We start from the raw sequence: 15,160 nt of genomic DNA on the forward strand, positions 1-15,160 counted from the left end.
GTTTTCATTTTGCTGTAAATGTGCTCTTAAAAAATATGTTGTTGCGGGTTTGTTTTCATTGCCTTAGCATAACATCAAATTGAATACTTGTTTTGTTATCAACAGGAAAAATTGATATGAAATTGTGTTTTCAGTTTGTTCTCACTGATAGCAGAAATAGTTTTCAATGTGATGTCACAGGAAGCCTTTTTTGCTCTCAATTTTGATATTTTAACCGTTAAAACGACCAGCGAAATCACAACATCAAATTTAGACTTTGCTCGGGTTGTAGCTCTCATCAGATTTATTTTAAAGTTCTTCTTTAAATGCACCTGGAAGCCTTTCCAAAATTTCTTTTTCAAATTCTTGATATATTCTTGGAATTCTATTGGAATTTTCCAGAAAATACCCCTAAATTTTCCCGAGAATTTAAAATCCTCAGAATTCACTCAAAGTTTCATTCAGTTGTGAAGATTACTATTACGTTATCAGATTTTGTTTTTAATTATCCTTTCTTCTTTAGAAGCTCTCATCTGAATTGTCTTGAAAATTTAACCACAATAACGTTTACACAAAACATTCGAAGAACAATAACCTCGATTTTTTTACTCAAATCTCAGGACTTAAAACTGTGTTCCTCAGTCTTAATGCTTCGATTATAGTTCAGATTTTCTTAGTCTGATAACTTATACTCCTTACGTTCCTAGCATTTCATGATTAGAATATATATTTTTTTATTCATGCTTATTGCCCGTCGTTCTGCCAAATCACCGACGCCAGGGAAGCAACTTCACGCCTAGGACCCTAGATTTTTAACCTATCAATAACACATGTGCAGAGACCAACGGCTTCAGATGAGATGTTTCGCATCCAAATGAACTCATATTGTGAGAGTATTATCAGGTCCTGATTTTAAATCGATTGAGCGGGGTGGAGCAAAATTGATAATTTGAACCACTCTAATGTTCATGTTGATCAATAGTTCATTTATTTAATGAAATGTTTTTTGTTACATTTACCGAGACTATCAGCCGCAAACTGGTTCATCTTGACTTTGAAGAATGCCTTCAAACTAGTGATTTCTTCGTATAAATTGAAAAAAAAAATCAGGCAGGACTCGTTCATCAATAGAGGTCAGTTGGATGGACAATAAAACAAATTGCATCTACATTGATCTTTTAGCAAATAATGCATATTTGTGAATGTTAAGACTCTTTGACTATGAAATAACATAGACCAAGAACGATAGAAACCAAGAAAGGTTTATTCGGGAGGGGTGGGAATTTTATGAGATTCCGCTGGGCAAACTGGAACAATATAATAATCCAAGGAAGGTCATCATAATCAAAGATAAGCTTCATGACATAAGTTAAATCATCTGGAAATCTTTCGGTAAATTTATCAAAATGGTTTTTGGATTGAGACAATTAGAAAATTTGATCACAATGCTTACGCTTTGCCTCATTGCTTGTTATTAATTAGAAATCCGTGATCCCGAGGATGTTTCAAGCGTGATGTTAAATATGTACATAAATAATTGCTTGCTTCAAAACTTGATTTCAAATGCTAGGCTTCATCTTCGAGGTCATCAGGAGCCATTATTATCGTGACGACTGTTATAGAACGTAAGCTGAGGTGGGTTGGCAAGCAAGTTTTGGATTGGAGTCGAGCAAAACACCGCGGCAGATGAAGGCCCAAGTCATCACACACAACGCTTTCAATTACTGATGCTAGAATGTTGCTCGAAACATTTTCCCCGTCATATTATAACCAATCAAAACTACAATAATGTTATCTGTAAAAGCAGAACATGCATTGTTTAACAGCAACAGTTCCATACCGTGCAATTCAAAACTTGTGAGAAAAAGATAAACAAAGAAGAAGCAAAATTATCGGTTTATAGCAGTGTCGCAACTCAAGATAGCTAGTCTGTGTTTTACTCTATCTGTAAAAGTTGTGTCGAGTGGGTACTAGGTACTAGTACTAGTGGTGGTTTGTTTTCTGATATCATCCAATTCGATTCGTACATGGTGAGATATTTTTATTCGCTCATCAAAAGTAACAGGATGAACAGGCTAGATAATTGCTTTAATTTCTATAGAGAGTATACATACATCGAAAGCGAGTGAGACGATTCATGTAATATTTACATCGATCTAGAGATAGAGACTTATCACATTGAAATATAGACGATCAAGCTGCTTACTATCTAGGACATATGTACAATGAAATTTTGATTACTGAGTGTTTTTGTTAAGGCTATGTATGCAAAATGAATCAGAATAGTTCTAGAAACTGTTAATCGTTTGTTTTTAGTAAATTCTAAAGGTAGAATATGCTTGCTTAATTTGACTTTAATATAGTTTTGCTATAATTACCTTTGTTCTGGCCACCAATTCAGGTGATTTTGGTCTCATCACCCACAGACGTGTTAAACCTTTATTGAACATCATTAATTCAATCCAACATGTACGACTAATTGAGATGTGCTGTTGTATTTAAATTGTCGACCGATATATTGTGTGAACTCTCACCACTGATTCGCGGATCACCCAAAACAAAGTTATAATTGTTGATTTAATTATTTTATTTTATTTTCTCTTTTATTCGTCAGCTTTTAACGATCCACTTTATGTACAATGAGCGCTTATCATCGAATTAACCTCATCCGGTTTGGTGCTTTCCATTAGCATTCAATTGTGATGCTTTCACATTTGTTTTCCCTATACTACCAAACCGACCTCCTGCAAATCGATAAATATTGATGGAATGTGTTTCCGCTGTTCGTATGAAAAGTAGCATCTGTGATTGAAATAATTGGCGGTGCAAATGTTTGCATTGGTTAAAAAATAAAAATACGATTAAATTAAAATCGAGTTTCAACTATGATGCCGTTTAATTGTCTGCGAACAGCTTTTTCAAGCTTTTTTGTTTATTTCTGGCAGCGGCTGCAACTCATTAACTGAAGTTTCCGTAAATTCTCGACTGCATCCGATGGTTTTATCGGGGTTGAAGGGTTGGTTAAATTCTAGCAATTTTGTTATGATCTGCAATTGTTACTCTTGCTATTTATTTGAGGATTGTAATTCGCGTGCGATTGTTCAGATAATTGTTTTCAAATAAACCAACAGCTGATGATTTAAACTTCTCCGATTGAATTTCTTACGTTTACTATGGTATTGTATTTGTTTCAAATTTACACCGTTAATACGATCCATTATTGTCTCTTAGTTTGCTGAGTATGAGAGAAAACTAAATAAAAATCAATTATGTGTACGTAATCCGATGTTTATCAGATGATTGCTAGCAAAATAAGCAAATATCAATATCCCGCATGCAAATTAGTCCCGTCGAACAAGCTGTAGATGGCATATTTGACCTTTCATTATTGAATCAAATTATATTTGAATAGGCAGAAGATGCTTCAATTATTAAATTAATTTAGTAATACCTCGTTCACATTACAATCTATATTTAGTAATATAGAATACCATAATATCAAAATCCATATACCTAGTTTTCCCTGGGAATAACGTTTGATATCAAGATACTTATATGATTACTTTGGTACTGCTGGTGATCACTAGGGAGCTAAAACCATTTCGACCTGGATTTCATGAATTTTCTGCTTGTTGAAAAGTACCCACTTTTCAAGACTTAGTGTCCCTGAAGAGCAACCCAAATTCACCGGGCTTGGTTGACAAGCGGATGATTCACGAATTGCTTCTGAACATTCACTGAGGCTGTGTTCCATTTGGCGAATTTTTACTTAAATTTGACACTTCGAAAATAAATTAAGATGTTCGAAAATCCCTCTGTTGTTGATCGGCCGATTTTCGAAAAAGCGTCTGTCAAAGTTGATTCTTTGTCTGTCAGAAATAAGTCTGCTGGAATAGCAGGTTTATTTGAAAATTTTCCATCTGTCAAATTCAAGTGAAAATTCACCAAATGGAACAAAGCCTGAGTCTGAGCTCAAGTTTTCAACGTGGTAAACTTTAATATGTGGTTGCCATAACAACGATAAGCCTGTCGTTGTAGTGTTGAAATTTGTTTTGTCAGGCAAATATTCAACTAGGATTAAATGTTGGCTTCGGCACCCATTGACCGTTTTCGGCAACCAAAATTGAAACGTTAATTTCACTGTATTTTCCCATCAAACACTTCCCTTAACGGCGAATACGATGCCTCCGAAATACGTGCAACGGCAAGTTTGCAATAGCATAACTTAGCCATTTCTTAATGAATTTCAAAAATGTTGGTACCTTTAGAATTCCTAGGGTTTGTAGATGATTTTGATTCCACAAAGATTGAAAATAGAGTCGTCTACATTTTTAAAAAGCGAAAAGAGTTGTTACACTTTTTTTGAAAAGTGTGTTTGTAGGGTTTTGCAAGTGACGCAAGATCTGTAATTTAGATTAATGGGCACAAATGTTCACAATTAGTCAGAAAACAGTCATGGTTCCTATATATGGATCCTGGAGACAACGGAACGGTCCTCAAAAAATCCGGAACATCCGTAAAAGTGGTCAATCCATGAACCTGATCCTAGAGCCCTGCGGTTTTTTTTTTAAACATTAGGAACTGTTATATAAATAAATATTTGGGGTCGTGACATAAACATGTACCTGGATGGCCATGGGACCGTCCTCCGGAAGATCCGGAACATCCGTAAAAGTGGACAATCCATGAAACTGATCCTAGAGCTCCGCGTTTTTTAACATTAGGATCTGTGATATAAGAATGAATTTGGGACATGGACACAGATGGCCATCAGACCGTCCAGCGGAAGATCCGGAACATCCGTAAAAGTAGTAAAACCTCGATCCTGATCCTAAAACTCCGTGACAAAAACATGAACCTGGATGTCTATGGGACCGTCCAGCGGAAAATCTGGAACATCGGTAAAAGTAGTAAATCAACGATCCTGATCCTAGAGCTCCACATTTTTTTTAACATTAGGAACTGTGATCATAGAAGCAATTAGGGGTTGTGACACAAACATGAACCTTGATGGCCATGAGACCGTCCTCCGGAAGATCCTAAAAATCTGTAAAAGTGGTCAATGTATGGACCTGATCCTAGAGCCGTTTCGTTGTCTCCAGGATCCATATATAGGAACCATGACTGTTTTCTGACTAATTGTGAACATTTGTGCCCATTAATCTAAATTACAGATCTTGCGCCACTTGCAAAACCCTACAAACACACTTTTCAAAAAAACGTGTAACAACTCTTTTCGCTTTTTAAAAAAGTAGACGACTCTATTTTCAATCTTTTTGCAACCAAAATCATCTACAAACCCTAGGAATTCTAACAATTTTTGAAATTCATTAAGAAATGGCTAAGTTATGACATTGCAAACTTGCCGTTACACGTTTTTCGGAGTGTTAATGTATTCAAACGATTTCTTATTCTTTCAGTTTCAATCTAATTACATTTTTACGCCCGAGCAATGTGATGCCAGATTTTTCTTTTATTGAAATATACGCGCTACAAAATGTGGCTGATTTTAAGTTTCCCATAATTGAACGCAGTACAAATGGAAAAGTTGCCGATTGAAAAGAGGTTGCTAACAATAGTCACACTTACATTAGAAGTTTGTAGCGTTGTAAAAACTTCTTCAAACAGTTTTGAACAATTCTGTCGATCGAAGTGGATAGAGAAGCAAGCATCAGATAAATTTTAACAAACACACACGTCATATATTTCCGCGACGCTGAGAAAATACTAATAGAAGTGCGGACGCTGCTTAGATTGACGATATACGTAAATTCCCCTATAAATTTACAGTATTTTGATTTTTTTTTTCACATTTTTATCATTCTTGAATTGCTCACAAACAAACTGTAACAAACAGAAACTTGCTGGCCATTGTAACAGAAGTCACATATTAAATTTTTACAGCATTTGAACAACTGAAACAATCAAATTTAGAACGATATTAAAAAATTTAACTGCTTCCATAGTAATCCACATACAAACTTCAAACCATTTGCTTGGCCTTTAAACCGTTATAAATTGCACAATTTTTTGCATTGGTTCATATTATCAAGGGTAGCATATAAGATTGAAAATGCTTTCTTTTTTTATTCAAAATGAAGCTTACATCCACTCACTTGCTATAAAACATTGTTTATCAGAAATATGAAATCATTAGATGTTATAATGATAACCAATAGTTGTAAGTTACAAGTAGAGGTTGTGAAGTATGTGTTTACCATATAAAACCTGTCAATATTTAGTTGAAGATGCTAATTTCAAATAACAGACTGTAGTGGTAATTTTTTATACGATAGATGGAGTAGATGAAAGCATAGAGTTGATAGTTACGTTAGACTACGGCAGTGTGAAGATTGTGTATAGATATTAGAAAAGCGAGCTAGGACAACTTTTAAGGAAGGTACAAATCGGTTTTTTTATCTCTCTTTACCAAACTCCCCCTTTGGAGAGGGATGGTGAGGGGTGTCCCCCCCCCCCCCCGCCACCACTGGCAAAAAGAGATGAAAACCGACCCGCTCAGTACCAACTGTGTGTTTGAAACAGCTTGCAGTAATACTAAAAACATACTGTCAATATTGCTTTCAGAGCATCACAATTTTACGATTTTTGAGCTCTTACTCTTGACCCCCTCCCCCTGCGTAGACAATTGTCCATACAATTTTTTTTAAATTTGTATGCGCCGTGGATAATTGTCAACCCACCCACCCAAAACTGTCTACGTAGTTTATGAACAGCCCCTTAACAGTACAACATGTAAAAATAGTAGAAGATAATGAACAAAAAGTTTTGTTTTCCCATAGTAATTTCCATATAAACTTCAAATGGTTTGTGCCAAGACAGTCTCTTATCAAATGAGTTTAAACTTTCGGAGGCTAATCAGGACCCGATTTGAAACCGTTTGAACACTGTGGACGGAAATTTCAAATTTTGCATCAGTCTACTTCCCAGTGTATTAAATTGCCACACAATACACTGAATAAATAAAAAATAAAATACAAAATAACGAGGATTTTTTCCGAAACAAATTTCGAATAACTAGTTGTTTTTACGATTCTGAGAAACTGGGAAATACTGTGAAGTACGGGGTATTTTAGGAATCAGGGTGATGCCATTTTAAAATCCAATGGGGGTATTAACGATTTCAAAAATACTCATTTTGTGGGATTTTTCACAGTATTTACCAGTTTTACTGTAACAGGATCCGCCATCTCAGAATTAAAATTGGAGTCAGACATGGATTTCCGATTCCTACACATCAACCATATTCCAAAAATTCTAAATTCCAAATTCCATATTGCTGGATATTTGACAATATTTTCAAATAACTTTTATTATAAGTAAATCCCAAATAACGATGTTGTTTTTACAATTTAAATCCCAAATAACGAGATTTTCTTTTACGCACTGATTCGCTTTACGAATCCACAGTTTCGTTCGGAAATAAAGGTTCCAGCGTATACAATTTCATGCATTGGTGTTGGCATAGAAACCTCTCAATTAAAAACTGTGGAAGTACATCTAGAATACTAAGGACAGCGGCGCCGGTGGTGTAGTGGTAAGCGTGATTACCTCTCACCCCAGCAGGCCTGGATTCAATCCCAGTCGGCGTCACCGGTATGTTCTGATGCATAACATCTCTTATCACGCCTTCCTTCGGAATCAAAATCTGACATTTACCCTATGTTTATATTACGTTTTGAATATCCAGAATCAAGTTGTGAACTATAAAGTTTGCATATTCTCCTTCCTCTTCTTTTTACGCTACTGTAGCGAGCGTTTTGCCAGCTCTCAACTTAGTATTTTTTTTTCCTTTGATTTGTTTTCCGTCGATGTTGTTTTTCGTACTGAGTACCAATGCTACCGACGCCAGGCAGCTCCCACACCTGTACCCTGCCTATCGACCCATCAACTCATGAACCGGGGACCAACGGCTTTACTTCCCTTCCAAAGGAAGGTGTGATCAGAGTTTTTATCCTTCAGAAAATCCTGGCCGACTGGGATTGAACCCAGGCCTTTTGGGGTGAGAGGCAATCACGCCTACCACTACACCACGGGCACCGCTGATGTCCAGCTATAAATGTATATACATGATTGCATATTACATAACAATAAAATCATCTTCAGACACGGAGACTGTGAATCATCCGTTATGTTTTAGACTCAGTCGAAGAGAAACAAGTTGATGTTGTCCAATATACCAAAGACGGATTTCATACCAATTCGACTAGTGGTTGGCAATACCCTCTCAGATTCCAATTGACACTGATTGGGTGTAAAGGCTGTCACTTGTTAGGCATAGTTGCATAGTTGTTTTCCGGGGTTGCAAGATATTTGACATATGTTGCGTAACATTTGAAAAGGGCCCGTCAACCTTTGTAAACAAAACTTGTAATCCCCTTTCGCACGATAGATTAAATTATTCCATTCCCGATACCAAAGTATTCACCATGGCCGTTAATAGCCCGATAAAGCTGATGTATGGCTTTAACTATTTATATTAGCCTTATATAAGCATTATATCAGGCGTAACATTTGATAACGGCACAAAACCATTTGTAAACAAACTTTCTAAGGTCATTTACACGCTAACCAAAGTACGCCCACGCAAACCAATACCACTTTCCGAAACGTGAGAGTTGCCCCTATCCGATGATGTTGTTGGTTTGCGTGAGCGTACTTCGGTTCGCGTGTAACGGGCCTTAAAAAGTTTGTTTACAAAAGCTTTTGTGCCGCTTTCGAATGTTACGCCTGATATGGCACTTTTTCCATTAGTAGGCTTGATAGTTACTTGGGTAGTGTTCTTAGTTTGCGTATATAGGCAAGCTTCTGTTCATGATAAAAGGGCATCATTTTTTTGTTTACAAAAGCTGATAGGCCCTATTCAAATGCTACGCGAGATATATAACTAAGCTGTAAAATTTTATTTTGTTTATCCACCCATCGTTATGAATTCTTGTTACAATATAAAAACAAATAAATTTAAACATTCGAAGTTATAGTGAAGTTCCGGCTTAAACGCTCCTAACTACCTTTATTCACTCCGGCCATATCTCATAAACAATATTTTCATATATTTATTTTCTTGGGGGAATTTAAGATCGAACTCTTAAAAAAATAAAATCCGATGCCTGACAATTATCGGTCTCTTTAAGTGGCACCGGTGGTGTAGTGGTAAGCGTGATTGCCTCTCCCCTCAGCAGGCCTGGGTTCAATCCTAGTCGGCGCCATGAGGCATAACATCTCCTTCGGAAGGGAAGTAAAGCCGTTGGTCCCCGGTTCATGAGTTGATGGGTCGATAGGTAGGGTCCAGGTGTGGGAGCTGCCTCCCTGGCGTCAGTAGCATTGGTGCTCAGCACGGAAAACAAGACCGACGGAAAACAAATCAAGGACAAAAAAAATCTGTCTCTTTACTGTAGTTTCAAAAACATAAATTAAATTTTGGTAAATCTATCATATTCCACGCACTTTTTTTTTGCCGAGATTTGCACAGCTGAATGCTCGGTAATCTGATTTCCGAGATCTGACTGAGATCTCAGCAAAAGTGACGATTGGTTGCTGAGTCTCGGAAAATGTTTTGCTAAGTGACGACATGTTTGCTGAGATCTAAGTAAAACTTACTGTCGAGCGCTCGGCTGTGCAAATCGCGGCAAAAACTTGCCGAGCTGGCGAAAAAAACTAAGAGCGTATATTAAAAATCAATCAATATGGTGGGTCATGGACACAAAGATCTTCTTTGTTTGTGGAATAACCTCTATCACGATGTCTCTGGTAGGATAACATCATTATAAAAAAATCAGTATCGCTGAAACACCCATACCAAACAAAATCTTAGATGCCACTCTTTCGTTTGAGGCTAGTTACAAAATGTTCTATCGAGGGTCAGTTTTCTATACACTTTTTAAGCTTCAATGGTCGAGAGAGTTAATTTTTGAACGGGATTTACACTGAAAATAAAATAAGAATTGTACTGTAATTGTTATTGTAGAACATTTCCATACTAGTGTCTTATGAAAGGGGTGACCCTAAGCTCAGTCGGTAAAGGCGCAGCTACAAAGCAAGACCATGCAGAAGGTGGCTAGGTTCGATTCCCGGTCTGGTCTAGGATTTTTTGGGTTGGAAAATACCTCGACTTCCCTGGGCCTAGAGTATGATTGTACTTGCCACACAATTATACTAATGCAAAAATGGTACAGGCATCTAATGCTCTGGATTGCTGGATTGCTGGATTGCTCAATATATAAGTGTCTGAACCCTGAATGCTCATAGGATTCTTCTTGGAACGATTCGGCACGAATATAATAATGAAAATTTCGTTGAATATGTCCCGAATAGCTGCGATATTTTGTACAAAGGCTGCAATGGTTAAAATAGTATATTTTGGAGTGTAACTTGCATCCGAGTCTTTGGAGGTCACAGCAGGCTTGCAAATGCTCATGACAGCTTAAATTCTACTTTTCGAAATTATGAAACTATTAGCGAATTCGTTTATTATTCAGTTCCGACCTGGATCGGGTATCAGGATTGGGTCTGCTTGTTTTCTGACAAACGTCAGTTTGCTCGTTTGTTTTTAAAACCTAGCTCAGGTTGAGGTTCGCACTGACAAAAAGTTCGGTTTCGCACTGGGTTGGAACTGGTTCCAACCCCGATAATAAACGAATTCGCTATATGAGATATAATAATAATGTTTATATGTAAGATGCAAGAAGAGGGAGTAAAGCTTGTGTATGATACACACAACCTGTAAATTTTGCTTTAAGAGCTGTAATGAGCATGTTCAATTCTGGGTCACAGGATAGATCTTCAGAAGATAATAAAATCTGAATGGAAATTGGTTGGCTTGGCTTGGAAACGCGTCAGCCAAACTTGTTGATTAAATTGAACGAATAATAAATGCAATTGAAACGATTTTATGTTCAATTAAGCTTTATTTTCCTCCAATTATACGCCCATGAAGCTACTGAAAAACAATTAACAAATGATAAAAAAAACCAAATCCCCTCTCTCACACATGGAAAGATAATCCGATTACACGACGGTGCGCTCAGGCGGCGTCAGTTTGCAGTCGCACAGCCATTCAGTGTAATTTGGATTCGGAAAAAATCTCTTTTTTCACTTGGCACAGCATTAACAGTCTTCCAGACAATATAGTTTTGTTGGGATTTCGCTTCCCTTTTTCCCGCAATATAATTTTTAAGTAATTAAATGCGAGCAAAAATTAAAACCTCCCAAGCGTGTTAGCTTTCCCGGAAGAAAGACAAAGAACATGGCGATAATTTTCTTTACCTCGTGGGTGTTGGAAAACATGCTACTACCAGCAGACGACTGTTGGTTTCTTCCAAGAACGGTTACTTCTACATGCACCGCACTTCAAACGATTCATTTTCGTGAGTGTGTACTTCTTGTTTCTGGTAAGTTGCACTCAGTCATATGCCCGCTCTGCTGGGACGACCCACTGCATTCATCCAGAGCGAGTGTAACTCTGTGTAACATTTCTTCGAGAGCTATTTTTAACATGATGGTCAGCAAAAGTTTGTAAATTGCTAAAATATGGCTTTGTCATAACAGCAGGTTCCATTGCCGCAATGCCAATATACCCCCACACCCGCATTTTCCAGACCACGATCCATCCAACGAATTGAGAGGCTTAGATAAAAGTTTACCCTTCTGGGTACGGAAACTTTTTCCGGGAGGGGGGAGATGAGGGGGCAGTGTAGGCTGCTCAGTTCGGTTCCGGTGGCATCGATGGTCCGAACAAATAAACAAGTAATCAAAAACCACAACAAATCTAACCACTTCAGCTGGAGGTGAGCCCTGGCAAAAGAGCACAACGGAAACGAAAAAGCAAAAGCGCAAATATCCGACTTCAGGGTTTAGCGTGTGACAAATTTATAGAGCACAACAGCTGGTGCTACCGTTTCGGGTTTTTTTCCTTCGTTCGAAACTTTGCCGGAATAGTTCACTAGACAAATTGTTACTGCCAAAGAGCAGTTTGTTACAAAGTTCGGAATTGATGGTATCGGATCGGTTGGTAAAGAGGAGAATGTAATTGTATGTTACTTGGACGGTGTTTGATGGTGAAATCCTTTGTGCCATTGGTTCCATGAAGGCTTGTATGTTAATATCATATGAATTTGATGAGATCCAGCTAATGCGATTGTCTTATGTTTGTGTAGAAAGGCATAGGTTAGATTCCACTCAAGATTCGTTCGATGACCATTATTGCTGCAAGATGGTACGAGTTTAAGCATAGGAAGGGACTAGGTCATATAGGCGCCAAGTTAGGAGAGCGTGGAACTAAGATATTAAATATGTTTCCATAGTAATAGATCTTGGCGATATTTTTAATCGACAGTATCTTGAAATGTTTTGATCAGTCCATGATCTGTAAAATTGGGCCAAGCCTGAGATCTTGAAAATTTTTCGGATTTCTTAAACCTTTAAATAAGTTTTAAGTATATGTTTGAGTATTGAAATAACCTCAGAATCCTGAAAATCTAGCTAGGCCTGAAATATTCCCTTTTTTTTCTATTGGGATGTTACAATTGTTTCTACACAGCAAAAAAATCTTAATTATAATTGTTATAATGTTTACAATTCACGAAAGCTTGTATTTCATTCCACGCAAACGAGTAACTTGTATACAATGTTGTTTGCAAATATTGACTTTTGTATACAATATCTGCAACATTTAATGAAATGTCTCAGAGCTTTACACGATTTATAATGTAAACTTAGATGAGATGTAATGCTCCTTTTATGTGCCTAATATTGAACAGAAGTTTACACTACTTTTTCAAACTGAGTAGATCAAGGATCTGTAATTCATGTCTGAATTGGAGACCATGAAATTAGTCATAATCCATGATATCCAAGATCTTGGAAAATAAATCCTTCGTCCCTAAAGTTTCAAAATGGTTCAAGCATAAAATCAGGCACAGATTACAGATAAAAATTCTGAATTTTAATTGTGATGTAAACATTCATTCACGTAAACTTGTATTTCATTTCAGGCAACTGAGCAACTTGTAAACAATGTTGTTTACAAAGATGGGCTTTTGTAAACAATATTTGCTACAATGCATGAAATGTGTCAGAACTTTACATTATATATAATGGAAACTTATATGATATGTGACGCTCCATTTATGTGCATTATACTGAACAGAAATTTACACTACTTTTTCGAAATGTGTGGTATTTTCAAATATCTATAATCTTTGAAATGTTTCGAAATAGAAAGTCTGAAATAATGTTTTTATCCTCGATAAATATTGTATTATTATGGTATTATTAATTTTTATATTACTAGTATAAAAAAATTGGTCCTTGATATACAAATTTGCTCCTTATCATGAAAACCTAGCGTCTTCAAAAACTGTATAGTTTTTTTTCCGAAGCAAATTAGTTTTAATTGAACTATAATAAATATTTTCTCTCAATTCTATCTGTTTTCATAAATCTTGCTCCCGTAAAAATAAACATACAATTTCTGAAGATGCTAGGTTTCTATAATTAGAAACAAATTTGTATATTATAGTCCATTTTTTAACAATACTGTCAACAACAATGTCCATGGACAACCGGGAAAAATTAGGAATTACAGTTTTTGGCCACCCTGGTCTAAACATTGTATTTGCATACCATTGATGATGTTTATGTCAAACACTCACGTTAACGTGATCGAATTCATTTCTTGATTTCTCTTGATTTCGTTATCACTATCTAAATCGTGTGTGGGGTACAATATTTGAATCTTTGTCATCAATGTTATCACCAAAATTGATTTTTTCACTTCATTTTTGATAACTGTAAGGTGAATATATTTTTAATCAACTCGATGACCTACGATATACATCTCATAACACATCATATAAGGGAACCTCTATAAGCGATATATTATATGCTAATACTAACTACCAAACTAATCGACTTCATAAAAATATCGATTACTCCTCAAAAGTGTCCATAGACGTCCGCCACGATGGTAGATGTCTTCACTCTACTAATACAGTCAATCCACGTCAGTCTAATACAAACCATTTACAAAACGCGTTATGAACTGATTTTTCAATAGAAGCCAAACCAACATCAATCTCATCAGGTCTGTCAGGCTAACTAAAGTCGATATTGCGACACTTTCAAATTTGCGTACCTTTTTTCATACTTGACTGTTATTAACCATATTTTGACCAGTTTTTCTTTAGAGTGTATTGTTTACATCCGCTCAATTGTGCAGTTGTCAGTGTAATTCTGGTCAAGATGGAAGAAAATCAGCAAACCTTTCGCGAAAGGATTTTGTTCACCCACATGTAAAATCCTGGATTGTCGCATTGAATATACATCATTCAACCGTTTCAAGGGTCCTCCAAAGGTTCCAGGAATGAATGACAGTAGACCACAAGCTGAACGAAAACCGGGATGATCTTTCGTAAAGTTTCGTTCAGGGGGTCAAGAAACGATCCGGATTAAAAATGTACAAGGTGCAGAACTTTCCAAATCTGGACGAACGCCAGAAGAGTGTTGCCAAAACGCGCGCCCGGAAACTCTACATGAAGCTGCTAACGAAATACCGAAATACTAAACTGTCCTGAACTCCTTCCGATCGAAACCTATTAGGTCATGATGAAGTGTGAACTTCGGATGACCAAAGGAGAGGTGAAGGAAGAAAAAGAAAGGATGAGGATGTGGAAAAAAACTGAGGAATACGTACCCGAAACGACTGTACAGGCTCTGATGGAGGGTGTCAATCGCAAATGTTGAGCATTTTACTCAAACTCATTATGTTTGTGTAGAAAGGCATAGGTTAGATTCCACTAACTGACTAAAATTGAACTGACGTATGCAAGCTGAAATAAATACATATACTGATCTATTGTAATAATTTGGTTTCATTTCGATAACTATAGCCAACTATAGATTTACCAATCAATTTAATGTGTCGTTATTATTATCGACTCACCTTTTAGCTCCTTTTGTAAAATGATCTATTTTCAAATTCATATTGCCCTCTCCTTCCCTCCTTCAATGATATCACCAAGTTGGCGTTTCTGCTCGGTCAAGATTGTGTATTGTGTATTTGATTAAGAAATCATTAATTTGAGAAAAGAGCCAAAGAGCATCATTTCCAGGCCAAACAACGGAAAAAAATACTGAATGTCAGACTCGACCTTCTCTGATTTGC

General features: G+C 36.6%; 1 protein-coding gene across 3 annotated transcripts in view; it reads right to left on the bottom strand.

The window, feature by feature from the left end:
* The window catches only part of Fas2 (fasciclin 2), an 88,289-nt gene that overhangs the window by 25,243 nt on the left and 47,886 nt on the right, over nucleotides 1-15,160 (bottom strand). The gene's annotated exons all lie outside the window — the stretch shown is intronic.

Source organism: Ochlerotatus camptorhynchus, unplaced genomic scaffold (genome assembly GCF_037179485.1).
Source record: "Ochlerotatus camptorhynchus isolate MF236.1 unplaced genomic scaffold, CSIRO-AGI_Acam_v1.1 ptg000665l, whole genome shotgun sequence".
Lineage (NCBI taxonomy): Eukaryota > Metazoa > Arthropoda > Insecta > Diptera > Culicidae > Ochlerotatus > Ochlerotatus camptorhynchus.